Source organism: Pinus tabuliformis, chromosome 8 (genome assembly GCF_031772625.1).
Source record: "Pinus tabuliformis cultivar Carrire ecotype Pingquan chromosome 8, CPIR1, whole genome shotgun sequence".
NCBI lineage: Eukaryota > Viridiplantae > Streptophyta > Pinopsida > Pinales > Pinaceae > Pinus > Pinus tabuliformis.
Window position 1 is genome coordinate 397243658 of NC_142294.1, and position 23080 is coordinate 397266737.

The window sequence follows — 23080 nt, forward strand, 5'->3', positions numbered from 1 at the left end:
TTCATATCATTGTTTGACCAGGGCTTTGCTAATATATGTCACTACCAAGTTTTTATCTTAACCTGAATTATGGGTTCCATCAGCAAGGTTTTTCCCCACAGGTATTTCCTTAACTAGATGAGGCATACCTCGTGGTGGCCTTTTCGTTGCAATAGGTAGTTAGGGTTAGAATTTTAATCATAAAGGCCATAAACAATATCTTTTGTTTTTTTTTAAAGGGTCGAAGCTCAGTTTATGCTCTGTAATAATTTTTTGACCCTCTTGGCTTGTATTCAACTTCCATTTTTATTTTTGGCTTATAATGAGAGTTCTTGCATGGATTTTTCACTTCTATGTACATATTTGTGGTAAGCTTCTTGTTTTAATTCCACTGCTCTTAATGAGTTATATGAAACATTTTTTATGAAACATTTTTTTGGTACTTGATGGGTTGTCGTGAACATGATACCTAGGGATAAGTGTTTAGTCAATTTAGTGTGTCATAAATTGCTACATTAATTATCAATCTGGGAGTCATAAACTGATGAAGTGTGGCGCACTATATGTGCAAGACAACCTCTTTCTTACTTTTATTGTTTTCAATTTTTATCTTGTTTTTGGCGTTTTGTCCTTGTTGGTCTCCTAAGGTGACTAATGCAAATGTAAATCCTATTCTTAGGTTTTAAGAATACTTTTAGAGGGCAAGTATGGATGTAGATTTAAGACAAGGTTTATGTCTATTATGATAATTTGTAGAACTTAGAACTTCAAAAAATCTTAAAACATGCTATTGATATGTGCAAGACAACCTCTTTCTTACTTTTATTGTTTTCAATTTTTATCTTGTTTTTGGGGTTTTGTCCTTGTTGGTCTCCTAAGGTGTCTAATGCAAATGTAAATCCTATTCTTAGGTTTTAAGAATACTTTTAGAGGGCAAGTATGGATGTAGATTTAAGACAAGGTTTATGTCTATTATGATAATTTCTAGAACTTAGAACTTCAAAAAATCTTAAAACATGTATTGATAAAATCAGTATATGCGTCTACTTAAATCAAACAAACTGTCTCCCATCTAATTACAGAAATAAAATCTAAACTATTGCACTCAAAACCAGCACTCAAAACCAACAGGAATGTAAATATGCATCTACTTAAATCAAACAAAAGATGAAATACTGATCATCAGGTCACTGTAAATATGCATCTACTTAAATCAAACAAAAGATGAAATATTGATCATCAGGTCACTTTGTGGTGCCCATCTAATTACAGAAATAAAATCTAAACTATTGCACTCAAAACCAAGTAAGATCAATTTACTTCACTTATAATCTCATAGCTCGCCAATTAACTTCTCGAGTTAAGCCATGGTATCGGACATAATTTCAAATAACATGAAGAATTTGATATCTAAACTACCTTTCAAATAACATGAAGAATTTGATATCTAAACTACCTACTTGCAGATTAATGAAAGAAAAATCAAATTACTTCACTTATAGTCTGATAGCTTGCCAATTAACTTCTTGGGTTAAGCCATGGCACCGAAGATATCCTCAAATAACATGAAGAACTTGATATCTAAACTAGCTAATAGTAGCAAACAAATCTCACTGAAATCAAATCATAACAACTGAAATTGAGAAGATTAAAAAGCTCACGAGAGAAGCAAGTCTCAGTCTCATATCACTACCTGATGCAAAAATTATATGAAAAATCTCAAGCATAACCTATCCTGAAACACACTAATTAGTGTTAGTAAAAAAGTATGGAATGCTACAAAATCATGTACAGGAATAAAATAATTAACACCATAAACAAATTATGAGAAATATACAGTGGAAATAAGAGAAAATATGCATGAAAACTTTACAAAAATGAAAAGAAAAACCTCACCTAGCAGGGGCCCTCTGCACAACCTTTGGTTAACATGTTGTCACCTCAGAACCATGATTTACACACTCATAAGAAAACATAGTTTTTATATTGCAAGACAGAGAGTATGTGCTCTCATTACAACAACAAAATGAAAGCTAAAACAACAGCATCAATCCTAATATCTGAACTAGCTACTTGCGTTGCAAATTCTTTATTTATACAGGAAAATAGATAACTATTTTTTTGAGAGAAATATTCACCAGAGGACACGTGAACCCGTATGTTCAGCCTCTTGGTTGAAATAAAAATTCAGTTTACAAAAGGTGGATGTTGGATTTGCATCATGGAGATGGCGTGCAGCTATCAAGAGGGATCCACGAATCTAGGAACAGTTTCAGACATTTCAAGTGCTGAAATAGAGACCTATTTGATGTAGGACTCCTTGTTTGGCCGTATTTTGACCAATGCCTTTCTTCATGAATTCAGCTGAAAAGATAGGACCTTGTCGATGTGTATATCATTTTTGAGTTGCCCACGTGCCTCGTTTCACTTGTGGACACCTGTAACCTACAGAATAATGAAAGTAGTTGTGGAATTGCGAGTCAGCTGTGAAAAGTGGCTACATTCCATAGCTGATGAACAAAATCTAAATCAAATAGCACACACAAGGATATAGTTAGAAAACCACTTAAATGCACTCCTAGAATCAATATGTAACAATCTTTGATAGCTTATGAGGCACTGATGTGGGAAAATGGAAGAGAAAAGGTCTAGGAAGGTATGTAGAAGAGAGGTAGTTTTGGGGCTCAACATACCCCCATTGTGAAGATGTTGCATGTCCTCATGCAACCAAAACTGTGACTATCCTTCCTTCAATTCATCTGCTCTGAGACTTATGCTAATACATCTAACCTTTTGTTCTTCTTCCTTGGTGTCACTGTCATCTTGGGCTTCGTCAACAGGCACCTATATTTGAGATTGATAAGGGCTCTGCTCAACTTCTTGTTCTTCTTCTTCAATTTCCTATTTTTCTTGTGCCACAATCCAAGATGCAACATGGTGTTGTCATGGATAGTTTTATCCAACTTGCTCTGCTCTTTCAATGTCTCATTTTCCATTTTGATATGTCTATTAAGGACTTCTAGTTCAAAACTTCTTCTTTTAATAATTGGATCAAAACTTCTTGTGCTGTATCAGGCTGATTAGATGAAGTGCCCTATTCTGTTTCGGTCTTTTCCAATGATTTAATAAAATCATACATCTGTTGCTGAGTTGGATCTATTTCTAGTGTGGCCTTTCTTGGACTAATTTCAAAATCTCGTTGAGGAAAAGGAGAATACTGTCGACTATCGTCAGTAGGAGTGATTGCTGGTGACTGTTCTGGGGTTCCCCTCCTAATTCTATTAAGTGAGCCCCTTTGATTTGCACTTTCTTCAATTTTACTTTAAGTCATGAGCTCCTTCTTAAATTCTGTGAGCTGGTATCTCCCTATTTTACACTCTGTTTCTCCTTTCCTTTTTCTTTTTCCTTAACTGACTGTTCTTTAAGATGAATTAGCCTTTCAGAAAGTATCTGCTCTTCTTCTAAAGAAGGTTCTGGGGTTTGATAAATGTCTTCAATATTTATTTTCCCTTTCTGTTTTGCTTGTTTTCTAACCTCAGTCAAAGTTTCAGACAATATTTCTTCCTTACTCGTTTCTTTAGTTATACTAGTTGGAGTATCTTGAATGTTTACACTTGTTTTTCTTCTTCTACTTTTTCTTTTTGAGCTTCCCTCAGGTGTTTTAGGTGGGTCCTCGAAGAAATTTCTAATTAAGAATTGTTTCCATGTGTCCTTTCTTTTCTTCAACTGATTTTCAACCAGAATTTAACAAGGCCGTGATGATAAAGATGAGGCTCCATGTCATCTAGGTTTTTCTATACAGTGGTGAACATCATTTTCAAACTAATTAACAAGAAATATGGCAAGATTGATGGTTTGACTCTCTAGAAAATTCATTAATAACCTTATATGGTACATGTACATAGACCCATACCTTCCTTCCCACTTAAGGAATTTTTGGATTATCAACAACAAACTGATCCATTTGTACTTTAGGGCTGAAATATGAATTCCACGTTTAAAGACAGATATATCCATACCTGGGTTACGCAAAATGATCCTCCAGGCCCTCTCATCGAAGTCTTTGTTTTTGAACCATCGTTCTCCTTCCTGTGGGAGCTTTGTTGCAGCTGCAATGGATGCCTCTGTTACTAGGAATTTGATATCCCCAATCTCAACTTCCATGCCATTGAAGGAACTTGCAAATGTCTTTGTGACTTCTTTATTATGACCCCTGAATTTCTGGATATACTACAGTCACCTTGCCTTCCTTAACGTGCTCTTTAACTGTGGATAACCCTCCATGAATTTAGCCTCGTCCAACTTTGTTCTTACTAGAAGGCCCATTCCTTCCTCTTGCTTTAAAAATACCTCTGTAAGTGATGGTTTCACAGAGGCAGAATGGTTGTATGAGCGGAAGATGGAGGAGGATTGCGGAGAAAATCAGTGGTTACAAAACGGGAAGAATATGGAGCATGCAATAAAAACAAGTTCACGGAGAAGAGGCTTGTATAAATAAACCCTGAATTGACAATCGTAAACTCGGTGTGAGAGTATGGAAACGGAGTGATATTGGCAGAAGTTTGAAATAAAAGGTTGCAGAGTGGACGTTAGAAAATTCATAAAATGACTGTGGAGTGGCACGTCAGAGGGGAGCCGTGGTTAATTGGCTTATGTCTTCATGATTAATAGGTTAAATAGGTGTAATGCAGACATACAACTGAGTACGAGTTAGATTCGGAAGAGGATTATGAGGCTATTGGAATTTGATGCGGAGATCGTGGTGGAGTTATGCAAAGGTCATGGAGGAGTTAAGGAAGCTATCAATTCGAATCATTACACATGATGGAGCTTGTGATTTTACAACTATACAAATTATGTGTTTTAAAATGCTATTTGAAATTGATTTTGCTCATACCTTAGAATCTTACCACTTCTGTTTGCTAACTTTTGATTGGCTGCCCCTTGTTGGTGCTTTTAGGTGCTGACATCTTCAAAATATTTTCCTCTTCCATACTTGCAACTGGTTTTCATCATTACTTGGCTAACATTTGACTGTCACTATAGAGTAATAGAGTATTAGCTACAGAATCAACAATTAGCTGCAGAATCAGTATTCAGCTGCGAAATCAGAATTCGGCTGCGGAAACTGACATAGTGAATAACATATGACTTGGTGAAGTGAATGGAGATGGATGGAAATGAATGATGACTAAATGAATGATATATGGAAAACTGAACATGAAAGGAATTTTATTGGTGGAATGTGATGGCGAAATGGAATGAAATGAAATGAAGTGAAATGACATGAAATGAAACAACTATGAGTGAAATGAGAGAGATTTTTTTTTTTGGAAAATATAGAGCATGAGAAGTTTCTGATTTTCGCCCTATATTTTCTGTATAAGAATGCCAATCAGTGATTGGTTTTCAGGCTTATACACACACACACACATATATTTTAAGAAAACAGTGAAAAGAACAAAGACTAGGCTAGTGGAGAAGAAGGATTCTTCTTCACCAGCCTTATTGCAGAATTATATTGAAAGATTTTGACAAATTCCTCCTTTGAGAGTGGATTATGATAGATATTCAATCTGTGACCATTCACAATGAGAGGAGTTTGATACTCATCAATGGTTTTGATTCTTACTACTCCATTGCTAAAAACCCTTTCAATCTCATATGGCCCAAGCCAATGAGTCTGAAATTTACCTTTGAAATATTTGAACTTGGAATCAAATAGCAATGCCCAATCTCCTTCTTGAAAATTTTTCTCCTTGATGTATTTGTCATGCCACTTAGCTCCTTGATATTGAACTATATCAGTTCTTAGGATTGCTTCTTGTTTGATCTCATCTAGTTCATTCAACTGCTCCATTCTATGCTTTTGGGCTTCTGATAGATCCATTCCCAATTGAACTTCCATCTTGAAGGTCTTAACTTGGAGCTCAATGAGGAGCAGAACTTCTTTCCCATAAACAAGTTCATAGGGAGACTGTCCTGTTGTGTTCCTCCATGTGGTTCTGTAGGCCCATAAGGTTTCAGGAAGCCTTTCTACCCATTCTCTTCTGTGTAGATGAACAGTCTTGGTAATGATGCCTTCAATTACTTTGTTTGTGGACTCTACTTGACCATTTTCTTGCGATGGTAAGGATTAGATTTTCTGTGCTTGACCTTATACTTTTCCATCAGCTTCTACACTAATTTGGATGTGAATTGACCTCCCTGATCTATCACAATTTCTCTTGGAACACCAAAGTGATTAAAAATATCCTCCTAAAGAAAACTAATAACTAAATTTTTAGTAGCAAAAAATAATGCTTTGGATTCTACCCATTTAGTGACATAATCAGTACATAAAAATATATACATTTTTCTGTTTAGATGGTGGATTAATAGGTCCAATAATGTCTAAAGCCCATTTTTCAAAGGGTTCGATGAGTATGTGTGGTTGTAATGGCATCTCATTTGAGGGGTAGGTTTCCCTACTCTTTGGCAGTTGTCACACTTTTTGACATATTGTTTTGCATCTTTGAAGAGGGACAGCCAATAATCCTAAAGAAAGGATTTTATAGGTTGTCCTTTTGTCAGTAAAGTGTCCACCGCACGGTTCATCATGACATGCTCTGAGAATATCAGGCATTTCATCTTCCCTAACACATCTTGTGATCACAAGGTCTGGCCTTGTTTTAAACAATTCATTATAAATCCATGAATATTTTGAACTCTCCTGAATAATCTTTCATCTTTCACTAGGAAATAGATGTGGAGGTAGTTTTCCTGTAACCAAATAGCTAGCCATATCTACATACCAAGGAGTCTTAGTAGTTACTGCTAATAAGTATTCATCAGGAAACTTATCCTCTATAGGAGAATCTTCTTTGATATTCTGAATTCTAGACAAGAAATCAACTATTGTGTTTTGTTTCCCTGGTCTATCTAACACAGTAATATTGAATTCCCGTAAAAGTAGGAGCCACCTTGTAACTCTGCCATTAGTAACGGGTTTGATCATTAGATATCTAATTGTAGAATGATTAGTATGAATAAAAGCTTCATAACCTGTTATTTAATGTCTGAACTTATTGATTGCATGAACAACAGCTAAGAACTATTTTTCAGTCACAGTATAATTCAACTCAGTGGGAGTTAAATTTTATTGGTATAGTAAGTGGCATAAGGAACTAAGTCTTTTTGTCCCAACACAACTCCTAGAGCTGTATCTGAAGCATTTGTAGAAATATGGAAAGGAAATTTCCAATTTGGTCCTCTCAAGATAGGTGCTTCAGATATTCTTGTTTTCAAAGCTTCAAATGTTGATTGGCAATTAGGACTCCATTTGAATTCACAGTCTTTTGTAAGTGGTTTAAAGAGTGGAGATGCTAGTTTGATAAAGTTTTCTATAAATCTTTTATAATATTCAGTAAATCCCAGAAAACTTCTAACATATTTTTAACAATTTGGAATAGGTAACTTGGAGATTACTTCAACGTTTGATTTATCAACTTTAATCCCATCCCCTGAAATATGATGTCCTAAAACAATACCCTCAGTAAACATCATAAAGCATTTTTCATGGCTTGATGAAAGGTTTGTTTCTTTACATCTTATAAGGACTTTTTCCAAATTTTCTAATGCCTCTTCAAATGTATTACCATAAACTGTAAAATCATCCATATATACCTCTACACAATCATGGATTAGATCAAAAAAAATTCCTATTACTGCCTTTGGAATGTTGCGGATGCATTACATAATCCAGAAGGAAGCACTCGGTAAGCAAAAGTTCCCCATGGACAGGTAAATGTGGTTTTATCCTGATCTTCAGGTGCTACTTGAATTTGATTATAACCCCTAAAACCATCCAAAAATAAAAAGTACTTTTTGCCTGCTAATGTATCTATTATGTGATCGATAAAGGGCAAAGGAAAGTGATCCTTCAAAGTTGCTTTATTCAATTCCCTATAATCAATGCACACCCTCCATTTACCATTCCTTTTGGGTACTATAACCAAGGGAGAAACCCATCGGCTATCTGAAATTGGGTAAATGAAGTTTACATTGACTAGTTTTTGGAGCTCTTCTTTCACAATCTCCCTAAGATTTGGATTCATCCTTCGCTGAGGTTGTCTGATTGGTCTACTGTTTTCCTCAATATAGATGTGATGGATGAAAATCTTAGGGTCAATACCTTTCATATCAGTATACTCCCATGCAAATGCAGTAGAATATTTTTGCAAGATTCTAGTTAGCTCTTCTTGTTGTAGCTTTTCCAAATTTTTGTTGATATTCAATGTTTTACCTGGAAAAATTTCAACTGCAGAACTACCAAACTCTTCCATAGAGTAGAGAGACATTTGCCTTGATGACAAATATTCAATATTAGAGTCTAACTGAAATTGTGTGTGGTCATATTATTAAGATGTTTCAAATTTTTCTCATGTGTTCAAAATTTGACTATCTTCACTAACTTTAGAGATAGTAAAGACAGGTTGTATAATATCTTCATCATCGACCCATTCATTGTCTCCTACTTCTGTAATTGCTTTTGCTGGAGGATACAAATTGAATTTCTTTGTTGAACTACCATCAGAAATGTACATATCCCTGGATCTACAACTAATGAAAGCATCAGCTATGGCTAGCCAAGGTCTTCCTAAGATGAGTGGGTGCCCTCCTAGATTACTCTTGGGAGTCAAAATCATGAAATCTACTGGATATTCCCAAGAATCTAAGGAGACCGAAATATCTTCTAATACACCATCTGGTTTGATTACTGATCTATCTGCAAGTTGCAGTAAGGTAGGTGTAAAAAGAAGATTAGGAAGTTTAAGCTGTTCCATAGTCTGTCTACTCATAATGTTTATATAAGCCCCTAATTCAATCAATGTATTTGGAATTTTTATTCTATTTATTAATGTCTTGACAATTGGACTACCTGGATCTACATATTTCTGCATGATAATCTTTCCCATCATGATATCTGCTATTTTTCCTACCAGGTGGATTCTTTTTGTGTCTCTTGGTTTGCTACCTGGTCTTTTGAAACTCAACTCCTTTATTGTTTTTGCTGAGATAGGAATCTCTCTAATGGCTTGTAGCAAGGGAATCTTGATACAGACATTCTTTAATTCATCTAAGAAATCATAGTCAGGCAACAAGATTTGTTTTTCCATCCCTTTGTCAATTTGTAATATTTCAGGAAAAGGAGGTGTGGATGTAGATGCAAGTTGCTCAACTATAGGAGTTGTGGGGGTTGACTCTTTTTCTTTTTATTTTTGAATGATTGGGTTTTCAAGGGATGCTTCCTCAGAACCTTTATTGAATTTTAGAGAATCCTCCTCAGAGGCATCTTGCTCTTGATCATCTATAGAATGTTTTTCCTTTTCTAAAATTCTACCAGATCTAAGTTGAAAATCATTAAGAGGAACAATCATATAGGTAGGAAATTGTTGTCCTTCTACTGTGTAAGCATTCTGAGGGTTTTTGTTGTTGGGATTTGGTAATGGTTGGGCTGGTAGTTGATTTGGCTTTTGTTGAAATGGAAGCAAGAGTTGATAATTTTGATTTTGTTGAGAAGGTTGTTGTTGTGGAAATGGCAATGAAAGTTGTGGGTTTTGATTTGGAAGTTGTGGATTTTGTTGTTGATTTTGAAAAGATGGAGGATATTGATAAAATTGAGAAAATCTCCCATAACGATTTTGTACCCCTTGTGCCCATGATTGATACAGATTTTGAGGTTGGGGCCAAGGTTGTTGCCAAAAATTCCAATTTGGAGGGAGCTGAAAATTCATAGGATTGTTAATCCTTGATTTTGTTGCCCTTGCCAAGGCCTTCTTGAAACAAAACAAAGGGATTCTACTAAATTTGGATCTTCCTAAAAGACAACTTTGAGCCCATGAATTGAAGGACAATCCTTGGTCTCATGACTTTCTAAGCAAATCATACATGTTTCTACAACTTTTACACCCAAGGGGCATTCCCTTAGAGCATTTTTCTTTCTACATTTTGGGAAAAAGATGGCTAAGGAATTAACTTCTGTTTTTTGCTTATTTTGAATTTTAAGGGTGTCTAGTTGTTCACTAAGGCTCCCTAGAATGTCAATTTTGAACTCATCAAGCATATTGCCAATCTCTACCCTACTTACTATCCAGTTGCAGATTTGTTTGCTCTAATAAGAGAAGGACCTTTAGGCCCTTTTCCAGTTTTAGATTTCCCCCTTGAGAGATGGACACATAGTTCTGCTATGTCATGTAGTGGAAGTTGAGAAATGTCTCCCTTCCCCATCATGTTTAAAATATCTATCCATTCATCTCTAATGGCTTTCAGTAGAAGGGCTTTCAAAGTTTCCTCATCTAAATTGCTCATTTTTTCTCTCTTTAAGTTATAGTGAAATATTTCAAGCACATCCTCCAAGTTCTCATCTTCTTTTTGGATCATTTTGAATACCTCATCCGTATGATTAGTGGGCATACAAAAATCCACATATCTATCCAAAAATGTTTGCTTCATTTCATTCCAAGTCCTAATAGATTGAGTGACTAATCCTATGAACCATTTCAAAGTAGCCCCTTTCAATGTTGAAGGAAACAGTTTGAGTTTTTGAGAGTCTTCCATAGAGTCATAGGTTCGGCACAAGACTTCAAACTCAAATAGAAATGTTTCAGGATCCTCACTTCACAACCCATAAAAGTTTGGGAGGACAGATGGTGAAATGTTTTTCATTCTTGTACAGGTTTCCTCATCGACTATAGGGAATCCAAATGAGCTATCTCCTTCCCTATTTCCCCCATTATTACCTCTACCTCCTCCATTGTTACCTCCATTGTTTCCTCTACCACCACCTCCATTATTTCCTCTACCTCTACCTCTACCCCTCCTCTAAATAGAGAATATTCTCCATCTAGTACTTCTTCTACCATGATAGTTTCCTCAGGGTCTTCTAGTTCTTCTATTAATGGCTAATGAAAGGGAGTCTCTTCCTTTCCTTCTTCTCTAGGTCATTCTACTTCTTCTATTGCAATATGTTCCCATATAGAAGTGAAGAAGGGTTCTTCTCATAGATTAGATTTAGTAGATAGTGTGGGAGAATCTTCTAACTTAGTTGTTGTCCCTTGAATTCCAGGAATCCTAAGGCTGGGAGTATGATTCTAGGATGGAGGTGTATCTTGTCTAATCCTTGAAGTAGTTGGAGTTGTAAAAATCGAACTTTTGCTCCTAGCTAGAAACCTTCCCCTAGAATCTCTTGCTCTATGCATGTAATTTTTTTTTTAATGATTTTTTTTTTTAGTTGGGCTAATAATCATTTTTCTGATCTTCTAGATCACACTAGGTGCAAGAAGAGAGCATCCTCAAGAAATTATTGAACTAATAACTCTCTTTTCTGATCCTCCAGATCATACTAGGTGCAAGAGGAGAGCATTGTTATAGACAATTTTGTGCCTTGCAGCATCAGGCATGAATTGTCAAGAATCCAAGGGATCCAAAGTCCCTAAACATGATGTTCCTACCCCTAGAGGAACAAGGTCAGCAAACCAACAGCTCTCAGATCAGTTCTCCACCTGAAAACACTCAAAAACAAGCAATCCTGAAATCAAAGCAGGTGCTCCACTAGGCTTCTGCGCTGAAACTCAACTCCTCCATGGTGTACCTGCGTTGCAAAGAAGGTAGAACAAAGGCCACCTGCGCTGAGCGAGATGGGACAAGTGGCACACTGAGTCATTGCTCTGGAATCTTCCAAAAATGACACTTGGATCAGGGATTTCGCCTTGTGATGAGTCAGAGGCTTTGTTTCTCCAAGTGGAAGCAAGGTTCTCCAAGTGGACTCAAGGACTAAAGATCAACTGAAGAGAGAGAGGACACAAGGCAGCTACACATCAGTTGCAAGCTGACTCATCCTTTCTCAATTCATCTATATATTGAGCTCTCCCCTATGAGCTCAGGAGGCTGGAATTTTATGCAAAGTAATGATATGCTGTTGGTTTCACTATAGAACTATTGGGTGATTGCTTGAAGGAGGTGAAGAGGACAAATTCTTTCTGTTGGGAGGTGTTGCTGGATTAGGGCCTTCAACGGTTGTAACACTCTCAGAACTTTACTTCTTCCATTAATAAAAGCTATTGAGGTTCTTCTATACGCACTTGTTTCAATGATGTATTGTGATAATTGTATATTTGATTTATGCTAATCCTTGAATCAGTTATGATTGCATGCTTCTTGTAGTTTCCTTCTTTGTTATTTTGCAGGATCTCATTGTAGCTGGGCCAGCAAAAGAGCAAGGAGCTGGGAGCAAGCAGCAAAGAGAAGAGTTTGGATTCGACATTAAGCGCAAGGCAACAGTTAGTGAATTTCTTCATTCTCTCTTGCTTTCGTAAAGAAGTAAACCTTAAGTAGTTTTCTTTACAGTTGTTGCTGAGGTACTATCACCCTTAGAGTGGGATAGGGTCATCCGAGTCGGATACTTTTCCCTACAACAAACTGGCGACTCCACTGGGGATCGTATCTGTTTGATTGTTTGTAGTATTTTGCTATTCATTTCCTGAACAAAAGAGTACCAAATCGAAAAAGCTTTTGACTATATCAAAAGCGAAGTAGAGGGCAGCTACTCTAGCTCATTTATGAGCATGTTCATGATTTGAAGAGCTGATCTACAAGGATCCTTGTAAGCTCTTAGTGATAGCTTTTCATTTTCCTTGTCATCCCTTAGTGTGCTCTTGACTGATAGCTTTTGATTTGAGCAAAAACTGTGAATTTTTGAGAAAATTGTGACCCAGAAACTGAGAAAACGCAACTTTCGTTTTCCAAAGCAGGTAGTACACAGGCTACCTGCTTTGCAACGCAGGTCCCGAAGGGGCTACCTGCATTGAGAGCCAAACTGGCTGTGCAGCACCTGCGTTGGCCCAATTTTGCCTTGTGCATTTGGGGTTTCCTCCCTTTTTCTTTCCTGTTTTCACTATAGATTTTGCAGCGAGTTACCAGTCTTGTACCTGTTCTGAAACCAACCTTACTTGCCATCATTCCGCCTCTGTTATATAACGAAATTGTACTTGTTCTTTTGTATTTCTTACATCATTTACAATTTCCCATAACGAAAGTGAACTAGTCTTGCTTTGGCCTCTTAGATCTGAACCTGTGTTAGGCATTTCGCTGGTCTAAAGAGTTAGCTTGTTTGTTGTCCATAGCTGATTAGTCTTTTTACTTTCGTCATTATGGTTTGATTTCATGTATTTCCAGTGATTAAACAAGTAAATCTTAAGGTGTCTTTTGATTTTGGACAAGCTTGTTTGTTTTCGCTTTAAATCGAAATCAAAGTTAAATAACAACTTTCTTTTTGTAATACATCAACATTAAGAAAGGGAAAAGAAAATACATGCATTGTGCATTTTGCATTTGAAAAAGTTTGCATGATGATTTAGGAGAAAGTGCATTAGTTTGTTCTATATGAACTGTGTGAAAAGATATGCCTTTCTTCTCCCTCAGTAGTTAAGATTTTCATCAGTCAAAAAGATTTGAAAAAGCTTGCTTCTCATCTTAGACTGCATTTAGGAATTTGTATCAAACATCTCGTGGTGAACCTTGAAAGGCAAACTTTAAAAAAGATCAACTTAAAATATATTGAATGAACCTAACAACGCTTTGAAACATAACGCAAACACATAGAGGTCTAAGTTAGAGACGTGTTCCGGCGTCGTTAAACATAGTGACTGTCGATCTCTACGAAGGTGGGTGATTCCTCCTGAGAGTCGGTGGCACTAATACGGACTTGTGCTCCCACGTACCGTCGCGTATATATTGGGAGACCCCTATAGGAACAAAGCCTTTATCCATAGGAATCCATGTCGGCCGCCCTACTAATCGCGACGCAGTGAACACAGCATTCACGAAGATCGACCACCCGTACCGTAAAACGTATTCTGTGGTTTCGCGAAAAGTTTGGCACACCCTCTGCCTAGATCTCTAGAGCAGTTTCTTTTGGCCTTTTTCAAACTCTATAAATGAAAAATTCCATCCGAGCATTTGTCACTTCGGGCTCGTTAAAACATCGAAGGAGACTAGAGTCATCTTTAGCTTTTTCTCGACTCTTTAAAACTGAAAAAGCAAGTTGTGTCTAAAGCGTCGTTATAAAATTTATTTTAAGCGGAATAATCATCACCCTTCCCTCGTTGATCTTCGAAGTTAGTCCACCACAAGTGAAAGTTCCTGTAGAATCGCTAAGAAATCTTTTGGATAGACTAGATATGTCTGAACAACCGTAAACATCTAGGACTGTGTCGTCCGACACAGCAGCAGCAGAGCCTCCTGCTGCTACTCCAACGATGTTCGCTGGTATACCATCTGTCCCGGCAAATTGTCAACAACAAGCCGAAGTCCCATCAGGGACGATGACATGGTTAGTTCCTATTTCTTCGTCCAGATTATCATCTGGTATTTCTTATGTTGAAACTCAACAAATCAATCCAACGTGTCTTCAAAGGCCAATCTACCCTTTAAGTACTGGATTGCCACCATATGGAGGACAGTATGCCTTTTCATTGTTCCCCCCTGGAGAACAACCATATGGGAGTTTACAACAAAATTCAGGTCAAACTGGAATTACATCCAGCGGTTGGGTACCAATACTGCCTCAGCAACCAAGAGTTGCATATTCAATGCAACCAGTCCACCCTGTATTGGATGTTGCCACTATACCTGGTATGGTGATTGCGTCGCAAGTACAAGCGCTGCCTACTGTATGTCAACCCCAAGTTTCTCAGGTTGCCATACAACAGCCTCTTGTCTCGACATCTCAATCGCAACCTCAGATCAGTGCCTCCTTATCCGGAGCGACTCGGGATCAAACAAGTACTGTGACTCCTCATCTTGGTCAATCATCTAGTATTGGGCATCAGCAAATGGTCCAACAACCAGAGCTGGTTCAAACTCAACAACCGCCATTCCAGCAATCATGTCAAGGACCTGAGCAACAAGTCTTTGTAAGTAATGGGCAACCATACTATAATGGTTATGCCCATTAACCTTGTCAAAGTTGCCAACATTATGCTGGTATGCAAAGACCCACTGCTCAGGCAATTCCATCTTATCCTGGATATGCTTCGCCTAACCTGAATCAACAGTTGCCCTTTGTAGCAACTCTAGAATTACCAAATCTAAACCGGCTGACGAATGATCCAATTGCTTATGCCCCTTGGTGGCCAGCGATTCCGCATAAACTTCCATCAGACATTCCTAAATTTAATGGAAATCCGGGTGAAGATCCGTCAAATCATGTGATGACATTCCATCTATGGTGTTCATCGAACACCCTAAATGATGATTCGATAAGACTTGGCCTCTTTCAGAGGACGTTAACGGGTCCAGCGGCAAAATGGTACATTGAATTGCCTAGAGCTTCGTTCGACAACTTCAGTACCTTAGCCACAACCTTTTTAACCCATTTTCAATTACCGATAAGGTATGAAACGGGAACAGAACTCCTTACCAATTTCAAACAGACGACTGCCACCCACATATCTGATCATATACATGAGTGGCGACGTCGTCGTAGGATGGTAAAAACGTACGTTCCTGATCAGCTATTAGCTGAATGGTTTATCAAGTCGTTACTTCCCGCTATAACGGAAGACGTGGCAAAGGGAGGAGTCGTAACGGAAGAGCAAGTTATCGCTCGTGCGCAATATCTAGACTTGGTCTATACTCAGTCTGGCACGCTCTACGACAAAATACCTGACGCCCCTAGACCGGAATTCTCTATTCCTCCTCCTCCTAAATCAAACAATGACACTCGCGCCGGTAATGGCGTGATTGGAAAGCACAAAATTTCTAGTCAAAATGCAAATGAAGAACTTCTTGCCTCGGAAGTAAATGCCATGTCGACCGACAAGGGCAAAAAACTGAAGCAACCAGGGGGCAAGAAGAAAAAGACAGGGAGAAAAAGGAAACCCCCGGCAGGGTGTCATATATGCGATGTGGATCATTGGACGAAATATTGTCCACATATAGCTGAAGTTAAGAAACTCTTCAAGAGTTCAGAAACCCCAGCAGTATTGACTGATCCGTTTCCTAATCCAAGTCAAAATCTGGTTGCTAATCAAAATGCTTCCGGATCCCAAGTGCTTATGTTGTCTACCTCAAAGCAACAGAATAATGCTTTGACAAGGAGTAAAGATTACGGGAATCCAAAGCTGTCGAACAACAAGGTTAATGAACGACCTAGTAGTTCAACAACAACTTTGACCGAAGTTGTGCCACCCATCGTTCCTGAGCCAATGATAAAGTCGCCAAAGGGAGTAGTACACAAATCGACATTTAATCCTCGTGCCAAAGGAGCACAGAATTATAATATAGTAAAGGACCTGGCACAATCGTCGTCCACTATGTCGACACTTGAGGTACCACAAAATTGCCCCTCCCAAGAGCAAGCTTTATCATCAGCAATAGGTGGGATTGGCCCAATGGATTCCAATCTTGTGGCCTTTGATCATAAAGGATATGACCCTCAGTTACCAGCTCAACTAGCTTTCCTTATTCAAGTGAAAGCCCTCAACGAAACTGTTCATCGAACAATTATTGATGAGGGGGCATCTACATGTCTTATGTCGATGAGTTGCTGGAAAGATTTAGGCTCACCACCCTTGTCGAAATCGTCAACGACGTTAAAAGCATTTGATGGACGATCATATACTCCATACGGGATTTTAAGTAACTTGCAAGTTGAACTGGGGGGCAAAACAGTAGGAATTGATGTTGAAGTAATTGATGGAAACCTCGATTACAACATCCTACTTGGAAGACCATGGATCTATGCCATGGCCGCAGTTGTGTCGACCTACTTCAGGAAGATTGCATTTCCCTTCCAAGTAGGAATTACAATCGTCGACCAACAAACTTTTCTCCCCGGCAGTCCACAAGTTACGGGAAGCATTCCAATGATCCATGGAAGGAATCATTCGCTCCAAAATATCGGAGTAGGCCTCCTAAAAGACCCTGCCTTAATGGGTACTTTCGCCCTACCGCCTCCAAATAATCTGGCGAGAGTGGCCACGGTGGAAACCTACAAAATGAAATCTAATCCAATCTTCTGGTTGGATTCGGAAGATTCCTAAATATTTTGTCGGCATGGATCATCGCCCTAATAGAAATACTGTAAATACAGTGGGCTCCGAGGACGGTTCTTATCTTGTGTCAACCTCGTTAAAAAATGAAACAAGGAGTCGAGGATAGTTCCTATCTTGTATCAACCTCATTAAAAAATGAAACAAATCCCCGAGGTAAACCTTCATTCCAACCACCGAGTTGGATGCAATGAAGCTTGGGGGGCATGCACCTCGATTTGCATTATTATACTGGGGGCATGCAAACTTATCTCCGAGCAGTTTTAGCACATAGTTCATGCTCGTTAAAAAATAAACATAAGTTGTGAGCAATCTTCCCCTAGAGTTCAAGCTCACCCAGAAAAAATGAACCGGTAAATAACCTTGGTAAATGTAACCTTTGACAGCCATATTAAAGCCCTTGGTCATGTTCTTGCAGTCTCACCTCCATCCGTTCATTTGGCCAATCGTTCATCTCCATATGTTTGTTTACCCATTTTGAGGAACAGCTGCGAAGAGTGATTTCACTAAGCCATCCTTGTGACACTGCCGTGATTGGAATATTCCAACCTGTACCTGGAATCTGCTGCTGCCCTGTTCATCACTCGTTCCTCAAGAGACGAGTCTTCTTTGAGCTCTTTTTCACTGACTCGTAAAATATGAAAAGTTTGCCGAGTTTTGGCCTTCCAGCTCGTTAAAGCAACCGGAAGAGCTATCCCTCCTCTAGATTTTAATCTTTTTGGACCTGAGGGATTATTGCACAAAAAGATCGAGCGCTTGTTTTGTTCAGCTCGTTAAAACAATCGAAAATTCATCCCTTTTGTATTGTTTTATACCTTTTCGGACTTAAGGGATTAGATGACGAAAAAGGAATTCTGGAGTTGACTTTATGTACCTTTTCAGACTCTCTAAAAATGAAAAGGACCGAGTCATCCTTGTCGTTAGACTCATTAAATTCATTAAATAGCGACAAACTTGTCTTTAGACGAGAACGAGTTTCCCTATCGCTAGGCTCGTTAAAACATAGCGATGGGCTTGCCCGAAGGGCAGGTTATAGAACAAGCATATGTTATCCTCCTCAAGCTTGACAAAAATAAAGAGGTACTGGTCAGCAATGACTGGGGAAAAATTGGGAGAACCTCACAGCTTTAATGGTAGCAAGTCGCTCTTGAACATGACACTTTGTCCTCCGTATCACATCGGGTTGGGTTGTTTCATTCACTGGTCTCATCACCATGGTCCTCGCCACACCATCCACATTTGGGGTAATGCTACCGATCCATCACATCAGTGTCGTTATATGTTCAAGAGATGTTGTTCTGCAAAGAGTCAACCGTGTCCCATCCACTGCCATACATTGTCCTTCATCCATTTCATGACCGCCACCCTGAATCATACATCACAGTTTGTTTTCACCTCATCACAATCACTAGCTCCGTTCCATGTCACTGATGTGGGATTCATTAAGGCCCTCCTTTGACGGATCGCTCCTTGTCGACATCAGCTCATTATCCAAGGAGTTGATCTAGGAGCAACCCCTTCAGTACTTTGAAGCTTGCATGCCTCAATGGCAAGTTTCTCACTTCCGGCGATAGGTATACATCAATGACCTTCGACCAGAAGATTTTTCATGGTGGTCGACGCCAAGTCCTTTATTCCCACCATGTGAATTGTACTGCTGTACCTTGAGGGTCATCATCCTTATCGGTGATTCCTCTCGCGCTTGTTAACGGTTTACATCATTGACCGGTAATCAAGCGATGTCTTTCCATGTTCGACTTCAAGAAATTCTCACATGGATCGACTTGTACATCGAGTGAAGATCGGAAGAGATTGAAGACCCCGGATCTAGTTTCATCCATCCGGGCTGCGATATATATTCAGGATATAAAGACATTTGATGTGTACATCATTGCAGCAGATGATCATCCTTCTCAAAGGATAATTTCAGCAGAGAATTATCAGTCTACCATCAGACGATCGTCTGTTCTATGTACCAAAATGAATTTATAAAGCTGAGCATGGGAATGCCCGCCTCAGCTAGATCATGAAAAAGTATGAAAAATAATGTATTGTATTGTATCTTATTACAGGACACTTCTCAGCAGATTGAATGAACTTCGGATCCTCCTAATAAACCATTTCACCCGATAAACGACCTCATACTTTAGGGGGCATCTGTTATAGACAATTTTGTGCCTTGCAGCATCAGGCATGAATTGTCAATAATCCAAGGGATCCAAAGTCCCTAAACATGATGTTCCTACCCCTAGAGGAACAAGGTCAGCGAACCAACAGCTCTCAGATCAGTTCTCCACCTGAAAACACTCAAAAACAAGCAATCCTGAAATCAAAGCAGGTGCTCCACTAGGCTTCTGCGCTGAAACTCAACTCCTCCATGGTGTACCTGCGTTGCAAAGCAGGTAGAACAAAGGCCACCTGCGCTGAGCGAGATGGGACAAGTGGCACACTGAGTCATTGCTCTGGAATCTTCCAAAAATGACACTTGGATCAGGGATTTCGCCTTGTGATGAGTCAGAGGCTCTGTTTCTCCAAGTGGAAGCAAGGTTCTCCAAGTGGACTCAAGGACTGAAGATCAACTGAAGAGAGAGAGGACACAAGGCAGCTACACATCAGTTGCAAGCTGACTCATCCTTTCTCAATTCATCTATATATTGAGCTCTCCCCTATGAGCTCAGGAGGCTGGAATTTTATGCAAAGTAATGATATGCTGTTGGTTTCACTATAGAACTATTGGGTGATTGCTTGAAGGAGGTGAAGAGGAGAAATTCTTTCTGCTGGGAAGTGTTGCTGGATTGGGGCCTTCAACGGTTGTAACACTCTTAGAACTTTACTTCTTCCATTAATAAAAGCTATTGAGGTTCTTCTATATGCACTTGTTTCAATGATGTATTGTGATAATTGTATATTTGATTTATGCTAATCCTTGAATCAGTTATGATTGCATGCTTCTTGTAGTTTCCTTCTTTGTTATTTTGCAGGGGCCAGCAAAAGAGCAAGGAGCTGGGAGTAAGCAGCAAAGAGAAGAGTTTGGATTCGACATTAAGCGCAAGGCAACGGTTAGTGCATTTCTTCATTCTCTCTTGCTTTCGTAAAGAAGTAAACCTTAAGTAGTTTTCTTTACAGTTGTTGCTGAGGTACTATCACCCTTAGAGTGGGATAGGGTCATCCGAGTCGAATACTTTTCCCTACAACAAGCATACCTCAAGAAATTATCAATTTCCCACCCTTTTTTTATGTAAGAGATCGGCTACCTAGTTACACTTTCCTGGAAATGGCGCTAAAATGTTTAGTCAATTTAGTATGTTCTAAATTGCTACATTAATTATCAATCCGGGAGTTGTAAACTGGTGAAGTGCGGTGCACTGTATGTGCAAGACAACATCTTTCTTACTTTTATTGTTTTCAATTTTTATCTTGTTTTTGGGGTTTTGTCCTTGTTGGTCTCCTAAGGTGTCTAAGGCAAATGGAAATCCTATTCTTAGGTTTTAAGAATACTTTTAGAGGGCAAATATGGATGTAGATTTAAGACAAGGTTTATGTCTCTTATGATAATTTCCAGAACTTAGCACTTCAAAAGATCTCAAAACATGCTATTGATAAAATCAGTACTTGAACATGAATGTAAATATGCAACTACTTAAATCAGACAAAATATGAAATACTAATCATGAGGTTACTGTCTCCATTGCCCATCTAATTACAGAAATAAAATCTAAAATATTGCACTCAAAACCAAAAATTGCAGACTAATGAAAGCAAGATCAATTCACTTCACTTATAATCCGATAGCTCACCAATTAACTTCTCGAGTTAAGCCATGTCACGAGAGATAACGTCAAATAACATGAATAACTTGATATCTAAACTACCTATTTGCAGATTAATGAAAGAAAAATCAAATTACTTCACTTATAATCCCATATCTCGCCAATTAACTTCTCGGGTTAAGCCATGGCACCGGAGATAATGTCAAATAACATGAAGAACTTGATATCTAAACTAGCTAATAGAAGCAAACAAATCTCACTGAAATCAAAGCATAACAACTGAAATTAAAAAGCTTAAAAAGTTCAGCAGAGAAACAAATCTCATATCACTACTTGATGCAAAAATTATATGAAAAATATCAAGCATAACCTATCCTGAAACACACTGATCAGTGTTAGTAAAAAAAGTATGCAATGCTGCAAAATCATGTATCAGAATAAAACGATTAACACCATAAACAAATTATGAGAAATATACAATGGAAATAAGAGAAAAGATGCATGAAAACTTTACAAAAACGAAAAGAAAAACCTCAGCCAGTAGGGGCCCTCTACAAAACCTTTGGTTAAGACGTTGTCACCTAAGAACCACACTTTACACAGTCATAAGAAAACAAAGTTTTTATATTACAAGACAGCGAGTATGTGCTCTTTTTACAACATAAAAATGTAAGATAAAACAACAACGTCAATCCTAATATATGAACTAGCTACTTGCGTTGCAAACGCTTTATTTATACAGGAAAATAGATAACTATTTTTCTTAGAGAAATCTTCAATAGAGGACACGTAAACAAGACAGAACCCGTAAGTTCAGCCTCTTGGTTGCCATAAAAATTCAATCTACAGAAGGTGGATGTTGGATTTGCATCATGGAGATGGCCTGCAGGTGTCAAGAGGGATCCACAAATCTAGAAATGGTCTCGGACTTTTCACATGCTGAAACAGAGACCTATTTGATGTAGGACTCCTTGTTTGACTGTCCTTTGACCAATGCCTTTCGTCATGAATTTGGATGAACAGATAGGACCTTGTCCATGTGTATATCATTTCTGAGCTGCCCACGTGCCTCGTTTCACCTGCTGACACCTGTAACCTACAAAACAATGAAAGTAGTTGTGGAATTGCGAGTCAGCTATGGAAAGTGGCTACATTCTGTAGCTGATGAACAAAGTCTAAATCAAATAGCACACACAAGGATATAGTTAGAAAACCACTTAAATACACTCCTAGAATCAATATGTAACAATCTTTGACAGCTTATGAGGCACTGATGTGAGAAAATGGAAGAGAAAAGGTCTAAGAAAGTATGTAGAAGAGAGGTAGTTCTCGAGCTCAACAATAAGTTTTGTTTATTTTCTCAATGCTTATAATTGTTATTTCATGTATAATTTTCCTCAGTGATTAGATCTTATAAAAGTTTCAATGCTTTCAAACGTGTCACATAAGTGCGTTTCCTTAATTTATTTTTTAGTAATTTTTCTATAAAAAAAATAATAACAGTTTCTTATCCTGACTTTCCTATATTTCTCCTTCCTTCTCGCCTGCATTGACTAGGTCCAGGATGAATCAAGACTTGTTTTTTGTCCCTAAGGTGATTAACTAATAATACTTATGATTCCAGACTTCTTGTACAAGCTTCATGCTTGTAACCCGGCTTAACTCTTAACCGGAACCCGTTCACCTTCTATGTGTCCCTAATGTCTAGTAGGTTGGGATTAAATGATACTTCCAGGCTTCTACCCATTTAGTCTGATTTCTATATATGGACTACATTTTCAATAGTACATGTGCTCACACTGTGTTGCTGGACAGAGTTACATCCTTGTAATTATTCAACAAATATTTCTTTTTAAAAACAAACTATATGCATAATATTAAGAGAGTCATCACAACCTTTTGTTTTTCATTTCTTATCTGACTCCAAGGATACATAAAATACATAAATATTTTTCTTTAAAGACATAAATACCAAATATTTGTTGATACACTTATCTTATCAAAGGTGTTGTAAATATTCATCAACAAGAAAGTCTCACCACCCAACCTCGAGACTGGAAATTACATCTGGTCTCTCCCCTGAGCCTTTTCCTCACTCGAAATTTTATGGAAAAATAAATCCAACTGGAGGTAGCATGTACTTGGGCCTCAGGACCTCACCAGTATAGTCCATTATTTTACTTTCTCGAATGAGTCTGAGAGTTCCACTAACTCTAGGTTCAGCTAAGGAACACCCCA